Here is a 21,520-nt window from a genome sequence, read left to right as displayed (position 1 = left end):
CTCACTGGTGCTGTATGACCACAAGGGCTGGAGACAGCATTGTGCAAGGGAGACAGGCCCCATTCAGGTGCAAGAAAATCTCCTCCCACTACTCTAAATTCAGCCGAGCCCTATTCAGCTCTGCTCCGAGTCATCCAGTAAGGGCCAGGCACAGCTCAATCCCCCCTCCCTCCCCCAGTGGATGTCTACAGTGAATGCACACCCCCAGCCCCTGTCACTCCGAAACCAGACAGTCATACACAAACAGGCAGAGGCACACAGAATAGTAAAACAAGAAAATGCTTACTTCCCAAAAGAGACATTTTCAAACACACAATTTAAAACCCATCTTTACTAAAAGATGTGTTAATAAACTCTGAGTTCAGAGAGCCTAAACTTTATTTCTCAATCTTGTCCCACTGGGAAGTTATATTTATAAGATGTTATAAATAAACTCCTATTCTATCCTACAAGGCAAGATAGCCTTCCAAGAGTGAAAAACGAAATTGGCAGTATTTCACTATCAGGACATGTCACACACACCAGTACATGTGCTACCTTTCACAGAGAGTGCACCCTGCCTAGGGGGGTTACTTGGGCCCACCATAGGGGTGCCTTACATGTAAAAAGAGGGAACGTTAGGGCCTGGCAAGTAAGTGCACTTGCCATGTTGAAATAGCAGTTAACAACTTAGCACAGACACTGCAGTGGCACGCCTGAGTTACCTTTTCAGAGCTACTCCTGTGGCTGGCACAATCAGTGCTGAAGACCCACTAGTATCATTTGATTTACAGGCCCTGGCACACTTCAGTGCACTTTACTAGGGGATTACCAGTAGATAAACTATCCCAATCAGGGAGAACAAATTGTAAAAACAATTTACACAGGGAGCACTTGCACTTTGACACTGATCAGCAGTGGCGAAGTGCCCAAAGCATCTAAGCAAGCAAAAACAAAATCCAGCACAGCATATAAAATACAGGTGGTAGAGGCAAAAGGTCTGGGGAAACCATGCCAAAGGTGCCAAGTCTAACAGTAGTCATCCTCCTACATAACCACTTTGCTACAACAGCATGTAAGTCTTGTTTTGACCTACAGGGTTGATATGTTTTTGTATATCTGTCATTCCAGACCCAAACCTGTGCTGTGGGCTCTGTTTACGCATCGTGGGGGAGAAAAAAGACTTCTTCTCCCAAAGAATCATAATTGAAGTTGAAGGAGACTGGAACCTCGCATCATACACCATATTGGAATGATCTGGCTACCAAGACCCACAACATGATATCGACGGAGGTATCTTGCAAGATCTATTAGCAGACCATAGACTTGTGGATCCCTTGAGACATGCCCATCCAATAGATATGAACTATACCTTCTTCTCCTGCCATCAAAATGTGGAATCCCAAATTGAATTCTTTTTACTCAGTGCTTCTCTTTTCCCCAAAGTCATAAACTACTCGATAGGAGTGCAATGTGTCTAGGATCACACACCCATTTCTATTCAAATAGACTTACTATTAAATACCTTGAAGGAGAGATTTAGAGGATGAACACTTGCAGATACAAACTACCCAAAGAAAAATAGAATTGTTGGTTTATCTGCAAGAATATGTGGGTATCAATGAAGGCTCTGTGTCTAGCCTTCAAGTCTTCTGGCCGGTAGGTAAATCTTATGACAACGAATCTTCATCTTCTCACGGCCTTAAATAGGAACTTAAGTCACTGCTTACGTTGCTGCAGAAAAAAATCATTCCTGAGCCTTCGAAGGTGCCATTATGAATGTGGAGAGAAAGCAGCTAGGTGACTCATCTTCCAATTGAAACAACAAACAGCACAATCAACCAAGCTATCACTCTCTGGGCAAGATGGCAGGCTGAGCAGTCACCCCAAGGATATAGTTGCAAAATTCATAGTTTATCACACCACACTCCACAACTCAGAAGCCCCACAAAATGATAAACAGAAACTCCAATTTTTCAGGGACCGTCCAATCCCTCACACTGATGCCGGGCAGAAAGAAAGATCGAGATAGGGAAATCACAGATGGAGAAGTTGCAGAAGCATTAAAAGCTAGGTCCACTGGCAAAGCACCTGGAGTGGACGCATTCCCTGTCGAGTTTTATAAGATCATGGCAAAGCACTCAATTCCACTGTCAGTAAAACTGTTCAGAGAAGGTGCCTCATAGGTGGCCCCTATCTTGAACAATGCGGAAATCACCTTGGGAAAAAAACGATTGACTGGTCATATTGGTCCGACAACGGCATTCTAACACGGGACCACCTAATATGCAATGGGAAATTTGTCACATTTCCAGATGTCCAACTTGCATTCTACTTGTAGCCGGGAAATTTCTTTAGTATCAGCAACTGAGGTCTATTCTTCTCTGGAAATCGAAAGATGTTCAAAGAACCTAGGCGACTCCATACTGCATTGCTATCTTGCCAAGTGGAGACCCTACAAAATGTTTCTTTATGGCCTTTATGAAACTCTTATTGATCACTTGTATTCAAAACCCACCTTCAACAAACCAACCATGTTTAAAATCAATAGTTGCCTGCATTCTTGCCGTTTCAGTGCCCCGCTGCCTTTGGCTAGGTGTATGTTTTATAGATACCACATACACTTGTTTGATTATGTTGTATTGATTTATATTAGGCCCTTTAGTCTGGTCAGGGGGCCTGCAAGGCTATCTCTCTACAACTGATAGATATGAGTATCCCAGTAATTTAGAGAAAATGGCCCGATATCCAAAACATCACCAAAGAATTGAGCACTCTAGGCTTCTTACATTTGGTTAATAAGGCAGCATTTGCAAGAGAGCATTGCCTCGACCTGTTGTTCTCAAATACCCATGATCCCTACATTGTGGAAGCCCTTTCCTTACCCTTGTATGAATATTGCCTCGATAATTTAATCAATCAAAATAATAATAGTAAAAAATAACATAGGGACCAGCTGTTCCAGAAAACAGCATTCCTTGTAGAAACTTACATCGCTTTTACCTGATTAATTCTCACAAATGCATCTTGATGCATCAGGTCATGTCCTGGCCACCATGTTATCTACACATTACATCTTGGTGCATCAGGTCATTTCTTTGCCACTATGTTCTCTACTCATTAAATCTTGATGCACCAGGTCATATCCTGGCCTCCATGTTATCTACACATCCTGGCCGCCATGCTCTCATCTCATTGAATCTTGATACACCAGGTCATATCCTGGTCACCATGTTCTCTACTCATTGGATCTAGATGCACCAGGGCATATCCTTGCCTCAATGTTATCTACACATCCTAGCCACCATATTCTCTACTCATTGAGTCTTGATGCACAAGGTCATATCTTGGCCTCCACGTTATCTACTCATTGAATTTTGATGCACAAGGTCATATCCTGGCCTCCATGTTCTCTACACATTGAATCTTGATGCACAAGGTCATATCTTGGCCTCCACATAATATACTCATTGAATCTTGATGCACAAGGTAATATCTTGGCCTCCACATTATCTACTCATTGAATTTTGACGCACAAGGTCATATCCTGGCCTCCATGTTCTCTACTCATTGAATCTTGATGCACAAGGTCATATCTTGGCCTCCATGTTATCTACTCATTGAACCTTGATGCACAAGGTCATATCCTGGCCTCCATGTTATCTACTCATTGAATCTTGATGCACCAGGTCCTTTCCTGGCCACCCTGTTATCTACTCATTGAATCTTGATGCACAAGGTCATATCCTGGCCTCCATGTTATCTACTCATTGAATCTTGATGCACCAGGTCCTTTCCTGGCCACCATGTTATCTACTCATTGAATCTTGATGCACAAGGTCATATCCTGGCCTCCATGTTATCTACTCATTGAATCTTGATGTACCTGGTCCTTTCCTGGCCACAATGTCATCTACATACTGAAACAGGTAGGTTTGAAGTGGTCAGCTCATCACCTTTTTGAGAACACACTTAAACCACAGGGCTATTTCACACATCAGCAAAGCTGAAATGTGAATTTCTATTGTTAGAATATATTTAACAGCACAATCACATCAATGGAATACCATCAAAATTAGGTAACTGCTAGGGAGGTCCAGTGCAAACTAGGCTTGTCCTAGTGCCATCATAGGGTAATTGTCTACAGAGTGCAAATAAATGAATGAGTAATCTAATAAGCGGCAAATGGCAAGTTAGTCTTGGACTTTCATGGGACTAAACACATGCAGTAAGACATTACATTGCCTGGTTTAAATACTTGTCCCATATAATTAGAGAAAGGTGAACTCTCATTTTATGTTATGAACACATGCAGTTATAACAACGTATATGAGCAGCACCAAACTGAGCACAGTATGGTACTTTTTGGTGAAATAATGAGAGCTCGGAGTTATGATACAAGGGCCCATATTTATTCATGGTAACCAGAGCATTCACATGACTCAAACGGCTGCTACAAGACACAAAGTAATGCAAAATGACAGTGTTGATCCACTTCTGCATGCTGGAGGATTTTTGCACACAATCTCATGCCACTGTAGCATGGAAATAGCATTCCTCTAACAATCTATACAAGGCAGTAGTAAAAGGGCAGAAACAGCCCAATCACCCTTCTGATTCCAAACAAAGACAGTTCGACTAAAGTGATAAAATTATTGCAACCTGGCTTTGAATGGAATCCTAGAGCTAAATGAAAGCAGGCAGAAGCAACGATAAATCCCATCATGCTGCACACATAGGGGCAGATTTACAATAACTGGCGCATCCCTGCATATCAGCAGGGATGCGCCAGTTATTGTGCGTCACGGCTCCGCCACCATTGATGCGCCGCATTTACAATGCGGCGCACCATGGGGCAAAAACAGGCAGATGCGTGACGCATCTGTGCCGTAAAGGCGGCGCATTGCTGGAGTTACGTCGCAAGCGCGACGTAGCTCCAGCAAGGCTCTGGGGTGCCCTATCGTTACAATGCTGCGTCAATCCTTACGCCTGCTTCAAGCAGGCGCAGGGTTTTGACGCAGCATGGGCTCAAAAGTGACTGAGTGAAATCTTGTAGATTTCCCTCAGCCACTTTTAGGAGGCGTTCCTGCGACGGAACGCCCCCCCCCCCTGCGCAGGAACGCCTACTTCTGACGCAGGGCTTTACAACGTGACGCATCTCCCAGATGCGTCACGTTGTAAATACCCCGCAGCCTGGCGCTGGTTTTGCGCCACCGCTGCGTCACAAAAGTGACGCAACGGCGGCGTAAAAGAGGCGCAAGGCGCTTATAAATCTGCCCCATAACATTTTCACGAAATTACACACATTAAGCAATGTATCCCTGGCAGATGTTTGTGCACACTGGTTTGTGTAGGGGGATGTGCCCCTCACTAAAATACAAATCATGTAAGACATCAATTGCTCACCTTTACAGCCGGGCACGATGCTTAAACGAGTTTAGAGTCTTGGCAACAGATCCTTTTAGTGTGACCTTGACCGCTGACCTCAGGCACATTGGGGCAGATTTATGTTGCCTGGCGCATCCCTGCAAATCAGCAAGGATGCGCCAGGAATGATGCGTCACGCAAGTTTACCCTTGCGCCACACATGATGCGCCGCATTTATAATGCGGCGCATCATGGCGCAGGAATAAACAGATGCGTGACGCATCCAATGGCGTAAGGTTGGCGCAGTGCTTCAGTTGCGTCGCAAGCGCGACGCAACTCCAGCACTGTTCCAACCAACCCTATTCCTAACATGGTGCGTCAAGCCTTACGCCTGCTTCAAGCAGGCGCAGGGTTTTGGCGCATCAGCGTTGGGAAAGTGACTCAGTCAAATCTTATAGATTTGACTGAGTCACTTTTCAGGGGCGTTCCTGCGACGGAACGCCCCCCCCTATGTCGACACGCCCACGTGAAACCTGACGCAGGTTTTACGTGGCGCAGGGCTTTACATCGTGACGCATCTCCATAGATGCGTCACGATGTAAATATGGCGCAACGTGGCGCAGGGTTTACACCGCCGCTGCGTCACAAAAGTGACGCAACGGCGGCGTAAAAGTGGCGCATCTTCGATATAGATCTGCCCCATTGTTTTGCCATTCTTGCTGCAGAATTCCATACAGTGCTACATTGCGCAAATCTTGGTGAATCTGGGCCAAACGCTGCAGTTTGTAGAGATCAGTAAGTGATCTGGAAATCAGTTTGTCGGGAAGTTATGTGACTGAAGACAATAATGTGCAGAGCTGTGAGGAACAAGTTCATCTAAATCGGAGTGGCCAAGGTTAAGTATCCCAGCGATTACTTCCGAAGATTTGTTTGTTTTTGTGGCTGGTTAAATATTATTTAGGTTTACTATTACATTTTTTTTACTGTGCAATCCCTTTTCTATAGTGTATGTTGTATACTGATTCTTGGATTGTTCTGGGTATTCCAGAAGAATGACTTTTGTACAATGAACAGAAATGGTGAGTTATGCTCGATTTTGGTGATCCACCACTGGCGGATTATCAGGGTTTTTCTCACTCTGGCAGAGTTTCTAGAGCCATTGTTCAATTCATAATATAGTTCAGCTGTAAATTGTGCACTGACTGTACCAGTCACTTGTCTGAAAACTGTGTGTCTGTGTCCTTGCGTGTAAGGTACAGAAACCGTAGAATAAATGCTCTTTACGCGGTACTATCTCCTCAGTACGTGTCCACTGTACTGTATAGTGTGTAAAACTGAGCCGAGGCACACAGAACCACAACATGTATGTCTGTGCTAAATTCCCGATTTTTTTTAAAAAGGGTTTAATTTTGGGGAAATTACCTGATATATACTTTGGGGTATCTTCAGGGCCGTAGCCAGGAGCATAGATTTTGGAGGACCTGGCACCTGAAAACTACTTAAAGGGAGTGAATAAAGGGTCTTCAACCTGCAGGGATATTTTCGAGATATACTGCATTGTCTATTGGATAGTTTAATTGTAGTAGTATTCTACTAAGAACATGGTTTAAAACATTTGTTGAACTATATAGATTTTGATATTTTTCTCCCCTGTAGATTTTTGGGGAAATGCGTGCTCATTGTTGCATTTTAAATACATTTATTAAATATGAATGTAATACAGCTTTAAAACAAAGGATAGTTAGGGTGGCTTTGGCTTCTTAATTTTCTGCTTGAGCAACATGCGATTTGTTTCTGTAAGAATCACTTTTTCGTCCAGTGACTTAAATTTTTAATATATTCAAATGGATAATAGCAAATTTGAAAATAAGAGTTGTGCATTGTACTGTAAAAATCACAATGCCCTTCTTCCTCTCCCATTCCCAATTTTGTAGCCTCTGTCATCTGGTCTTCTCTTATACCCCATCACAATATTGGTCTATGTACAGGACCTAATTTTTGAGATCCACATCCTATATAAAAACATATTCATTGCAAAGCCCTATACCACTTCCTACAGCTTTCTCTGGACTCCATCAACTACATTTTAGTATCTAATTTTTAACTTCTCCTTCATTCCAATGGAACCTAATGAAAAAAAATACCGTTCTCACCCATGCTCACTCAAAAATTCAAACTTGAGATTTCCAAAATGTCATACATTTTGTCTGCCAAATTTTTGGGTCATTGATGACTTAAGAAAGCCCAAGGGCATTCTGGGCATAGAAGTGCCAGCATTGCTGTCATTGGATGAGCATTTAGCTGTAACTCCATCATTTTGCGCAAACTGTACAGGCTACCCCACAGGCTACCGGTCAGATATACACAGTGTGCAGTAAGGTTGCTAGTGCATGAACAGTATGCATGCTGCTGATGTATGGAAGTGCGTACAGTCTTTGGCAAGATATATATATCGTCAAAAGAAGAATACGCTGCCATACTGTCCGTATCTCCAAATAAGGACGCTGATATATGCACATTGCATACTTATATTTAGCTATAGGAAAAAAGTATTAGAAATAACAGCACAAAAATGTTCTTCCCCAAATAGAGGGAAAAAGAACTTCTGACAGACATATTGGACGAATAATACATACATTCATTGTCTAGAAAACACATAACATTAGAGTCTGCAGAACATTGTGTCACATTCTAAATCAGGCACCATCAGCAGACCTCTATCCCAGTGACTTCATGGCCACCTACATTAAGTTGATCACAAACAAACAAAACCTCAATCAAGCAGACACTGCTAAGTAGCAACCATTCTGCAAAAGGCCATTCTTGACAAACTCAACAACACAGAAGGCTTTGACAATAATCTACCCTCTATCACAAACAGCTTTCTGGAATGGCCAGAAGACAAGTGTTGGTAGAAATGGATGGGCTGTCTTATCATTACTAAACCCATTCACTACCTTTGATTCAGTGCATTGCCCTACATGGGTACTAACGCTAGAAGATCTTAGTGTTTAAGGAACTTTTCTTGAATGGATCTCCTCTAATCTCTCGAACAGATGAAGCATCATCTTATGGCCATTGTACTCTTTAACTCCTTTATACACTGACTAGGATGGAACACAATGTTTCATCATCTCACCACACCTGAGCCAACGACAGGAACTCCTTAACCAGAATTGGTACTGCAATGCAGAAGGCACCAATGGCATCCTGAAGCTCAAAAACCTGACCTATTCTCCTCTGTCCTAGAGCACTGCCTCCATGTTATGGACAAAGAATACCGAGCAACCGCCTGAAATGTAACTCATCAAATTCTGTAGGAAATTGAAAAATTAACACCCTACGAGTATCTGGCCTCATGATCATTTCCAATGACACGCAAGAAACCTGGGAGTTTTCATAGGCACTATTTCGCTGGTACCACAAGGGCATAAAGTTACAGAAAGTACCTTCCTCATCATGCCAACCCTCTGACATATTTTTTTCTCCTACATTTCCCTCACAAAGTCTGTGCAACCATCATCTTAATACTGTTCCACATGGGCTAAGCAAACTCACTGTCCATTCCATCCGTCAAGGAAATGCACATTGGTGGCACATAATTGTTTCTTCAGAAAGCCAATCTCAAGAATTTACTGCCAGCAAAGTTAACAAAAATTCACCATCACCTGGCATTCAAAGAGATAGCTTGACAAAAAAATGTCCCCTTTATTGTAAACACAACCAAATCAGTTCCAGTCCTTGACAACCAAAGGAAGAAAATGTATAATCAGCTGTGCACACAACTATTTCTAACCCAACCTTCACTTCATTCGATAATAAACCATAGCTACAAGTTCACTATGACATGAAAAGCGCACCTCTCTGGTACTCATGTATAATACAAATACTCTTCTCACATAGGCTACACTATAAAACTGAACTCTATAAACTTAAAACAACAAATGGAGTAGCAGTAAAAAGTTCAAATCCAAGGAAGGCGGACTCAGTCTTTTATTATTCTGAGGTCAGTAAGCTGAGTAAATGTAATACCTTATATTTACATTTACTATTTTTTTAAAAAGGGCTATATAGAAGCTAGTTTCTAATATTTATGATTAAAAGAAAATGTATGTCTAACACAGGGTTAATAACAACATTACACATCACTCTCCATTTCATATGGGTTAAAATATTTCCACTCTTTGAAATGGCCCAATGGATCCCCCAACCATTCTAAGGATCGGGCATCTGCTCTATTTGCACACACATTGAGTTAGTCTGCTGCTGCTGCTGCCAAGGACATGGGCTTGATTTGTCTTCATGAGGAGTGGTGCTCAGAACCACTAAGCATGCTAATCCCATAAAAAAACTGTTTTTTTTTAAGTGCGTACCCAATAACTGTGGAATTGGTTTGTAGAGAAGGCAGCAACATAATGCAGAATTCACTGTAGTCACCTATAAAATGACTATCCCTTTAAAGGCCCGTAAGTTATATCAGGTCCTTATATTGTATTCAACAACTTTCTTATTTTGGTTAAATACTGAAGTCTTCCAATATATTGTAGTCACCTCCTCTAACTCTGTTTGATGCTAATAGTTTATTGAACAGAGACAGTCCACCTAACTCAAGGTGTTCCATTAACAATGAAAAAATGGTCAGGCCTGTGATAATGATCATTATCTCCTCGCAGGAACCCGAGGATCAACTGGGACGGTGACCCTTCAGGGTTGCGATTGGGGCAGCCATGCCTGTACACTGACTCGCAAACATAACTGGAAGAATTGGGGTTACTGATTGAATGGGGTGCAACCCTACTCAAGCAGCAACCAAAGTCCTGGGTGTAGTCACAAGCAAACTCCAAATTAACCTGTGCTCAACCCTCTGCTATATTGGCAAAGAGCAGTCAGGCGTAACTTAAAGGCAATGTGTAAAGTATTTATGGCACACTTCAAACAGTAATAAAGTGAAAACATAACACAAGAAAAATCCCAAATCATTGTAGACAAATATCAAGTACATTTTAATAAATAACTCAATAACAAAAAGACAAAAATCCAATCAGTGGAATTGGAGTTATGCAGGTTTAAAGATGTAAGTGAAAATAGCACCAAAAAGCACAAAGAGCCAACTGTGATTATCAGGATACGCCGGACTGGGAGAAAGTCGCAAGTTCAGGCCAACTGTGATGGAGCGCAGGTGGGCTACAGGGACTCAGTTAGACCCGCTGAACAAGAATACCTTAAATCCTAGTCGCAAAGAGATGCGGAGTCCCATGTTAAGGATGCACCACACAGCAGAGGTGATGTGAAGTGCAGTAGTGGTTCCAAAGAGCTGTGAAGTGTGATGCAATGTCCTTGCATGGAAATGAGTCACGCAGCAGCGGTTTCGATGGGCTGCATTGGGTGGGGCGATGTCCTTGCATGAAGTTGGGAAAAGCAGCGGCGCTTCTGATGGGCTGGCTGCATTAGGTGAGGTGATGTCCTTGCTTCTGGGAAGTCTACACACCAGAGGGGATGTGTTGGCTCTGAGGGCTATCTGTCAAGCAGCAAAGGCGAAGCGCAGGTTCTGCAGGAGATGCGCATTGGAGGTGATGAGTTGGTTCTATTGAAAGCATAAATGGGCTGACAGAGGACCTTTATGCCTTCTTCGTGGAGTCCAGGACTGGGATGGCAGCACTTGGGAGGGAAGACTCACAGATGGCAGAGTCAAGGTGCTGGGTTCAATGTTGTTAGAAGCTTGTTCTGTCCCAGAGGCTTCTGATCAGGAGGCCAGTCAACTAGCCCCTGAAGTCAATCTGGGGTCCTGGGCTTAGAGATGCAGGTCTACTCTTTCCCACCCAGAAGGCAGCAGGTCAGCACAGTGGGACATCAGTCCTTCCGGACTGCAGTTCAGCAGAGTGACAGTCTTTACAGCATCACAGCAGTCCTTCTGCTTGGCAGAGTTCACAGGTCCAGAAGTGCATTGAAGAGTTTGGTCTAAGGGTCCAATATTTATAAATGGTGCCTACTTTGAAAAAACAGGAAGCTTCTAGAACTTTCCACCCCCACCATGAGATGTCTGGCATTACTTTCCTCTCTGTTCTGGCCCCAACTTGTCTGGTGTCACAAAAGGCCAGTGTCAAACTCCTTGGTGAGAGTGCTCAGGCAGTGCTTCTTTGATGTGCAAGTGTGATAATTGACAGCTCCTCCTCCTCATCAAGTCAGAGTGGCCCATCCTGCCAACACCTAGCTTCCCTCTGTCTCACTGTCTGGGAGCAATACATGAAGACCAATTGCCAGCTACATCTATTCATGTGACCCAGTAACAGTCTGCAGACAACAAATGTTAGAACAAGAAAATACCAACTTTCAAAAAGTGGCATTTCCAGAATTGTGATTTTCACCTGAGAAATCTGACTTTACTATTAAAGGAGCCTTTTAATTACAATTCTGAAGACATCAAACTCGACATCCCTAACTGTTCCCATTTGAAAGTTATCACTTATTAACCCTACCTGTTTCCAATTGAAAGTTATCACTAATTTAATGTAATAAGGAAGCTTAATGTGATCCTAAGGGAGAGGAAGGCCTTGCAGTAGTGAAAAACAAATTTAAAAGTATTTAACAATCCGGTCATGTAAAATTTAATTGCACATGTCCGACTTTTTAAATACACTGCACCTTGCCCTTTGGACTTTTCAGGGCCCACCCTATGGGTGAAGTATATGGAATTAAAAAGGAAGTCTTAGACCTGGCAAAAGGTTGATTTTGTTGAAATGGCAGCTTATAACTGTACACACAGGCTGCAGTGGCAGACCTGAGACGTCCAAAGACACCAAACTCGACATCCCTACCTGTTCCCAATTGAAAGTCTTCACTTATTAACCCTACCTGTTTCCAATTCAAAGTTATCACTAATTTAATGTAATAAGGAAGCATAATGTGAACCTAAGGGAGAGGCAGGCCTTGCAGTAGTGAAAAACAAATTTAAGAGTCTTTAACTATACGATCATGTAAAACTTAATTGCACATGTCCGACTTTATAAATACACTGCTGCTTGTCCCTTGAACTGTTTAGGGCTCACCTTAGGGGTGACGTAAATGGATTAAAAAGGAAGGCTTAGACCTGGCAAAAGGTTTATTTTGTTGAAATGGAAGCTTATAACTGTACATACAGGCTGCAGTGGCAGACCTGATACATGAGTAAAGAGCTACTTAAGTGGGCAACACAAGCAGTGATACAGGCGCACTACTAGCATGTAGTTTACAGGCCCTGGGCACATGTACTACCACTTTACCAGGGACATACAGGCAAATTACATAGACCAAGTGGGTGTAAGTCAATTCTACCATGTTTTAAGGATTGAGCACAAGCACTTTAGCACTGGTTAGCAGTGCTGAAGTTCACAAAGTCTAAAAGCCAACAACAATAGGTTCAGAATACAGGAGTGTGAAGTCAAAATGTTTTGGGATTTCCCCGCAGAAAGGGCCAAGTTCAACGATAACGAAAACCAGTCTGCTGTTTCCTGACATTTTCAATGGTGCTGCGCTTTGTAGAGACGGCAGTAACTGTGGTAGGTATATGCCAAATGATTCTTGGACTGCAGCAGAGGTTTGCTTGCATGGTTGCTGTAAAGGTTCACATACGGTTTTGCAAATGCTTCAGCTCAGCCAGGTCTTCATAAAAATATTTGAACTTTCTCTGTTTACTATCCATTGGGACTGCCATGGTCTGCAATGGTACAGATGCTCTGATCTTTATCTCCTAATTGTGGATGGAAGTAGAGGTCGCCACATGACCATGGATGTTTTCTCCCCCTCCAAATGATACTGTTCATCAAGGAAGGTTTTTCTAGCAGCATTGGTAGTAATATTATTCCTTTAGTTGCCAATGCAGCAAAAAGTGACCATGTGACACACAAGCTCATTTTGTGGTCTCTTGATTTATTTCCTGCTGTTGTTGATTTGCCTATTTCTGAACACCGCAGTCAGTGAAAAAAGTTGCATAACCACACAGTTTTTGGTCATGCACCACAACGATATATTTGGTTACATGTGCTAAAACCATGCAGCTGTAATACATGTACAAACATTGATAGTGTGATGGTGAAACACCCTTAATCAGTCCATTGGGGGGGATATGTGCCAAATGAATTAGGCCATTTTGTTCAAACATATGCTAATTTTGTGATAGTCTAAGTGAGGCCCAAGTCAAAAAGTAACATTGTCCAGCCGTTACAACCTCTGTCACTTACTGACAAGGTGGCTAAATGACCTTAAGATGGTGATGGAATTGAACGGTGGAGCACCTTGTACAATGATGGGAGAAAGCCTTTGTATGTTGCAATGATGTTGGGATAGACTCATGATGTACACTGCATGGTGACTGAATAGGATGTAGACCTTTTGGGTACCTGGTATTGAGATAGCATCCTGCCATGGGGTACTCTAACTGGTGTTTAGCCAGAGCTGTCGGTTAATCCACATGATGGACTAGAACTTTGGGCAACCTAGTGTGGCGACAGGCTACAACTGCTGGGTAATCCATATGGTGCTAGCATAAAGAATGCACTATAAGCTCTCATATGAGAATTAACAGAAATCCTTGGGGTCCTCGATCTGGAAATTGGAAATTGTCTTGGAGAAAGTCATTGAGCATTTCTGTAAAAACCCTTCTGGTAATCCATGTCAGCGATGCAGTCCCCGTTTACTTTTGACATGTTTTACTTCATGTTATATTCCCTAAGAATACTTCCTTTTTTGCTGATGTGTTTCGCATGTAGTTTTTATCATACAGCATGTAACTTTTGTATAGTGCATACAGTGAGCGGCGTTACCACCTAGGTGGCCTGCAGAATTCTGGTTGTGGGTGAGTGTTTATGCTGAAGGCAGTGGAAATTTCTAGAAGAGGCTGTGAGCACATCATAAAGATGTGCAGACTATATACACATCCAATCTTTAGTCTCTCTGCAGAGCGTGCATAGCGATGTTCACATATGAACTAACCGTATTTGTGATTCTATGGTAAAGTGTGTGAAGTGGTGCTCCACTGTGGAAATATTGACAGCACCAAAACAAAAGAAAAAGCATCCTTACAGATGAATGGGTGGATTACATGTGTGGGAGAGATGGTGATGTGGGGGAGATAAAAGGAATTACATGCAGGAGAGAGTGAAAATGGTACTGAAGAGGAAAGAGAGGGTCATATTCACAAGGAACTATCGCTGACTTAACTTTATCGCAGTAAAAGTTGTGATAAACTTATCGCCCCAATCACAAGCTGGTGTTAACAGCTCACAGCACCAGTTTACCCGCGATAGCAGCCGCAAAACACATCGCCACGGATGACCCCCGCAAGTTTAGCTAATGAGATGCAGAGTAGGCGTTCCCGTGCCAAAAGCCGCAACAACACCACTCCACAACATTCACAACGAACAGCCAGAACTGCGATAAGAACGCAAAACAGGCAAAAAGGCACGTTAGCAGCAGGAAAATAACACCTGCTCTGACTTGGTGCTAAGTCGGACCAGAGCCTGCACCACAAAAGGGAGCCCAGCCCACAGCCACATCCGAAGGGCAGCAGATGTCATGGAGCCACTGGTCATGTGGCCCGGACACCCAAGAGGGCCACAACACCCACTGCCACCACCCCTGCACCCCATATAGCACCCGGAACACCCCCCGGACCACCACCCAGGCAGTGCTGACAAAGACAGCGGACCCCAGGAAACACACCAACCTCACAGACCCAACACCTGACAATGTCATTGCCCAATCACAAGAGCCCGGGGGATTAAAACAAGACCTTGTGAGCCCAGGGGATTGTGTATATATTGTGCCTTAAGGAATGTAGTAATAATTTTTTCCTCTTGTGTAGGCAACATTGGTTTGAAGACATAACCCCCGGTCTCCTGGCCTAGGCAGGACAATTAACAATGTCTAGTTAAGAATCTAACGTCCGCTTGGTGCCTTATGTAAAAACTAGGACTGGTGTTGTACTTTCAATGTTAATGTTATTTCACACGATTGTCTAAATTTGTTTCACCTGTCATTTTTGTCTTTGAATTTTTTCATTTTTAAGTGGAATATAACTGTGTATAAATGTGTTTTTGGAAATGTGGTTTTCTGTAAATGGAAGGTTTCTTTTCTAAGACCTGAAAAAATATTTATTTGCTTCGCTAATCTAAATAATTTAAAATAAGCTAAATAAAGCAATAAGAACCCTAGAATTGATGGTGTAGGGGATTCTCTTTAATGTGTGCAAACTAGTCCTTCTGGACACACTCTTTTCTCTTGTATTTACAGTGGTCCAGTCCAGGAGATTTTAGGACCCGAGCCTTCTTTGTTCTCAACAAAAACAATAAATGGCATTTTCCTCTTTCTATGAATGCTGTAGAATGCAGCATGCGTAGAAAGAGGAAGAAACCAACGAGAAATAAAAGTATTCCTCTCTTTGTGCCACTCCTATGCCTCCCCTGAGAAGGCATCAGATTCTCACGCATTCCCAACTTTCAAAATGTTGTAAATCTGGGAATATTCTGGTTCCATGGATGTTGTTTCAGAATACCCATTGCAAAACCCATAGAATGTCCCTTTCACACAGAGTAATGCCTGAAAGCGGCCCAAATTTACAAGGCCATGAAAAGTCAAGCAGGGTGACTATAAGTGGCCTTGTAAACATGGACAAGCCCAGTGCGCTGCCGGTGAGTCAAAAAAGTGACACACAGTGGCGCAGTGGCCTTCTAAATGAGGCCCCTCATTTACAAGGCCATTGCGCAATAGCAGTTGTGTAACTTTTTTTGATGCCCCGGCGGCGCACTGTGCTTGTCCACATTTACAAGGCCACATAAAGTCACCCTGTGTGACTTTTCATGGCCTTGTAAATATGGGCTCCTTTCACACATTACTCTGTGTGAATGGGGTGTTCCATGGATGTTGCTGTGGATGTTCACAATCTTCATCCATGGAACCTGACACATTCCCATATTTACAAAGTTTTGTAAAGCTGGGAATGCGTTAGAATCCTGCGCCTTCCCTGGGGAGGCATAGGAGTGGCGCAGTGAGGAGAAAAACTTTAATTTCGCCTCAATTTTCCTCTTTCTATGAGTGCTGCAATCTGCAGAATGCATAGAAAGAAGAAAATGCCATCAATTATTGTTTTTGTGTTAGAAGGTGTCCCCGCAATGCAGGCACCCTTGCAACATGACTCAAGGGTTCCTGCTCTAGCGCATGGCAACCAATTGTGCGCCAGTGCAGGGGAAAGCACACAGATGTGCCATGTTATAATACGACAAATCCCTGTGCTTTTAAAATGACGCAGCTCGGCGCAGCAAAATGACTTGCGTCGCCGAGCTGCATAATATTTTCATAAATGGGGCCCTTACTATTTATCTCAGTCTTACAGGTTGCTTTTCATCCCTTTCCTCTCCATTTTCACTGTGTCCTATGCTTAAATTAAGCATTCCTTCTCATTTTTCTGCCTTTCTCTATCTTGTTTTAGGTAAAAGTTTGATATTGAAAACGGCCCGAGTCTACAAAAATGATCGTCAATGCCCACCAACACATATACAAAACATCAGCATTGTTGTAAGCTACTCTCCCTCATATATGGTACAGCCCGTCCAGCGGAATTGTAAACTCCAGTCCCTGAAAAAGCTTTACAACATGGCCGTCTCGGTGCAAGCTTCCCTCCCTCACAAGATAGTTCTACAAAATGCTTAAACAGAAATCCTATTTTGAAAAATTCACCCAAATTGGATCGAACTGATTTGCAAACAGAATGGAAATGAGTACCGAACAGCCTGGCCCACTCATTTCTCTTGCAGACTCTGCAAGCACCTTCATACGACGGGGCAGATTTATGAGGCCCTTGCGCCTCATTTACGCCGCCGTTGCGTCACTTTTGTGACGCAGCGGCGGCGCAAATCCTGCGCCATGGTGCGGGGTATTCATAACGTGATGCATCTGGGAGATGCGTCACGTTGTGAAGCTCTGCGCCACATATAGGCGTTCCAGGGCAGGTGGGGGCGTTCCGGCGCAGGAACGCCTCCTAAAAGTGGCTGAGTGAAATCTACAAGATTTCACTCAGTCACTGTTGAGCCCATGCTGCGTCAAAACCCTGCGCCTGCTTGAAGCAGGCGTAAGGATTGACGCAGCATTGTGCAGATAGGGCACCCCAGAGCCTTGCTGGAGCTGCGTCGCGCTTGCGACGCAACTCCAGCAATGCGCCACTTTTACGGCACAGATGTGTGACGCATCTGTGCCGTTTTTGCCCCATGGTGCGCCGCATTGTAAATGCGGCGCATCCATGATGGCGGAGCTGGGGCGCAAAATAACTGGCGCATCCCTGCTGATATGCAGGGATGCGTCAGTTATTATAAATCTGCCCCCTCGAGTGTATGAGTTCCACATACATGCTGCACCTGCTAATCTCTTGTGTTGCTTCTGACCATGTTCATCTGATGTACGACTGGGAAGTTGTGGTAATGTAGCTCGTGAAGGCACAAGTAACTTATCTAGACTCCGAACAAGAATAAATAATTGTGAGAGAGGTGATGGGGTGAAAGCACGTTTGCTATTCGAGGCCATTATTAAAACAAGACCTTGATCAAGTGTTCATGATGAGTGCCCTGGTTTTAAACCTGCAGCAGATTAACTAACCTACTGAGTGAGCTCATCAGCCTCCAGTTATTTTACTGATCCATATTTTATTAAGTAGCAAGTCTTCCAACCACCTTCTGATTCCACACCATGTAACACTGGGAACTGAATGCATAGGTGCTACAGTATAATAGCATTGTATGCAAAAATATATCTTCTCCGTTTATCTACCTGTCAAAACTTACGACATTGATAATAAAGACTTAAAAGATGCATAGAGTAACTTGGTGACGTATGCTGTGCAGTATTAAAAGGTATTGATACTCAGTTAATGGATACGAAACCTCTAGCGACCCCCCCCCCTATCTGTGCATGCCACACTAATGCAAATTAGAATGTGCACAAGTTACATTTGCATTTTGCTCTTCACTTGTGCTTGAATTGATAGCTTTCGATCAGAGTTGTTTTTAGAGTTCTTTAAGCAGCTGAGCCTTGTTTCAGTACTGCTTGCAGTTCTTATCTAGCGGTTCTCATTCATCAACCTTGGAAGGAGTCTATGCTGAGTGGACCCCCATGGGTCTGAACCTCAGACCTCCGTTTTCTTATGCACTGTGAAGCTTGCTGCTTTAGGCAGCTAAGCTGTCTTACCAGCCTTGATCAAACACACAAGCTCCAAAGAACAGTTCTCCAGGTTGCAAAGTCAGCCAGGTAGACACTGGAGCACACCTCCTGCTCCTTTGAACATGTGCTTTGAAACCGCCCAGCTCGGAGATGAGAACAAGTGCTGTGCTGTGCTTCCAGTTCCGTGCAAGGAATCCGCCGGCTCGGGCTGTTTTAAGCAGCATTATCTCTGTGGTTAACAACACTGTGGTACCCACCCACGCTGCGAGTTCGGCTGCTTGCGCTCTGTGTCATGCTGGCTCTGGGTTCCCGCTTGTACAGTACCGGTTTGAGTGCAGCATTTACATGCATAACGATTCAAGGAAGCTGTGCGTAGCAATCTCTCTCTGTTGCAGTCTGCTAACTTGGCATAGCTGTTAAGTGGCCCTGCGTCACATGTCACATGTTTAGACTGTCCTGGATTTATAACTGGCAACAGTTTGCATGCTGGGATATTTGAGCCCATAATTGGAATGTTAAACGTTAAACTGCAAGTCCTAAAAAGCGACATATGTGACTGTGTCACACATGCCACGCAGCCACGCAGCCACTCATTGCCGGCAACTAAGCGGCTTATTTACAAGCCCCTTGTGCCACCAGTGCATCACGTTGCGTGGCCCACCGGCGACTGAACAAGGTGCGTGATATTTACAAGCACATGGAAAGCCACCCTGTGTGGCTTTAAGTGTGCTCGTAAGTATCGCCCCTTTTCACGCAACACTTTGCGTGATAGGGGCGTGACATGGGTGTTGCTGTTGGTGATCCCACACAACACCCATGTCCACTGCTGCATTTCCAGATTTACGAACAATCGTAAACCTGGAAATGATTAAGAATGCTTCGCCACCCCAGGGGTGTTTTAATTTCTCCTTGTTCTTTTCCCTCTTTCGATGCGTGCTGCATTCTAAAGCACCTATTGGAAGAGGAAATCTCCTCAACTGATTGTTTTTGTGGAGGAAGGTGCCCTTTCTTGACCAAAAACAATCTCCCCATGACGCAGGTATCCTTGCGCCATAGTGGTTGCCTGCGCCGGTGCATGGCAGCAGTTTGTTCGCCAGTGCAGGGAAAGGCACAGTGATGCGACATATCGTTGTAAATATGTCTCATCCCTGTACTTCGAAACTAACACAGCGCGGTGCAGCAAAATGACTTGCGGCCCCCCGCTGTGTTAGTTTCTCGTAAATAGGGCCCGACATCTGTATTTTAGGACCCGCAATTGCAGAGTTCAAACATTAGGGCTGAAAGTACTAAAACAACTAAACAAGTGACTGTTTTGTCCCTACTGGTGGGTCACTGATAACCCATTGATGTACAGAGAGGCAGGTCAGTGCATGTAATGTTTCTTTATCTATGGTGCAGATAGCGGCAGTGAGAGTGTCCGCACATTCTGCCTCGTCGTGAGGTAGGGTCAGTGTGGGTGTGCGTATCTCCTGCTCCTCCATCCCATTGCCCGGAAGTGATGTCCAGTTGTACAGTGCGTGGCACATACTAGTGCCACCTCCTTTATGACAAACGAAAATGCCTTCCTGTGGAATGAGGAGAGATGGATAGTGAGATAGAGATATGTAGAAAAAGAGAAAAAGAAACAAATAGGAAGATACAGGAGGTAAGAAGAGAACAGAAGAAAGAAAATAAAGAGAAAATGTAACACATGTGAGACTCAGTCTTTCTGGTCATTAGTCACATTTCTTCGATCAGTCTCTTGGGCTTGTGGCTCATTAGTGACGGGCACCAGCATTCTGTATTTGGGGCAGGCGGCCTCCTGGCTCTTTTTCGTCATGGAGGGATCCTGCATTATTGGGATGAGCGGTCTCATCAGCTTTCTTTGAAACGTTGTGTCTGGCTTGCACCTGTGCATGCCCGGTCTCATCGCCCACATTGTCTGCTGGCAGCGGGAACTCCCTGAAATGAGAGCTGTTCCTGGTTATGGAGTTGGGCCCTGTTGCCTGTTGATTTTCATGATGGTTAGCAGGTTGAATGGCAATGGAGAGTCTGACTTCCGTGCTTGTCTCTAGCATACCAGGACAATGTCTCCGGGATTAATGCTGCATTCAGTTACTTGTTGTCGAGTGTCTGCTTGTTTCTTCATCTTCAGCTTGGCTTCTTGGTCACAAGGGACTATGGCACTGACCCCCGGTGGCGCTTTGTCCCCCAGTTTCGGCACTCGTGTCCTGCTCTTTCTTCCAAGTACGAGTTCCGCTGGGCATCTCCTAGTGGAACTGTGTGATGTGTTTCGATAATCCCTCAGGACTTGACATGGGCTTGGCCACCGATTATTTGTGTCAGTTTAGCTCTTTAGAATGCTTTCTGTGTGTTACCATAAATCGTCCGGCTATTCCATTGGCTTGCAGCTACAGCAGTGTTATCTTTCTATGGTGAATGCCTAGGTAGCTGATGAACCTCCGAAATTCCTCCCCTGGGAAAGGAGGTCCATTGTCAGTTTTGAGTGTTAGTGGCATGCCCCATGCACAGAACGGCCACATCTCCTCACTGTAGCACAAAGCTGGAGTCTGTTGGGAGGCACATGGAGGGTCCTATAGACCCTCAAGAATATTTTAGCAGGGGTTATTTAGTCCCTCTCCCAAGTCAAACCAGAATGCGCCTACAGTGAAACAGAGTATAGGTGTATTTACGCTTTGTGATATGCAAACCAATTGCAAACTGGTTTGCAAATCGCAAAATAACGTGTTGTAATAGACAAAGGCCCCAAACTATAAGTAAAAAAAGTGTTTAGCAAACTGAGTAGTTTCATTAATGGTAATCGCAAAATGCTAATATGAATTAGGGTTACCAAATTCTGACTTTTCGATGTACTAAGTATTTGCGAATAGTGAATTGTTGCAAAAATAAGAAATTCCATAAAGTCAAAGCAGGTAGTAATTATATGCAAACATAAAAAATGAATGCAACATGCATCTGTACCATCACAATACAATGGCACTCTAACATGTTG

Source organism: Triturus cristatus, chromosome 7 (genome assembly GCF_964204655.1).
Source record: "Triturus cristatus chromosome 7, aTriCri1.1, whole genome shotgun sequence".
Classification (NCBI taxonomy): Eukaryota; Metazoa; Chordata; class Amphibia; order Caudata; family Salamandridae; genus Triturus; species Triturus cristatus.
The sequence above is the reverse complement of the archived record's forward strand: the minus strand, read 5'-3'. Positions refer to the sequence as shown.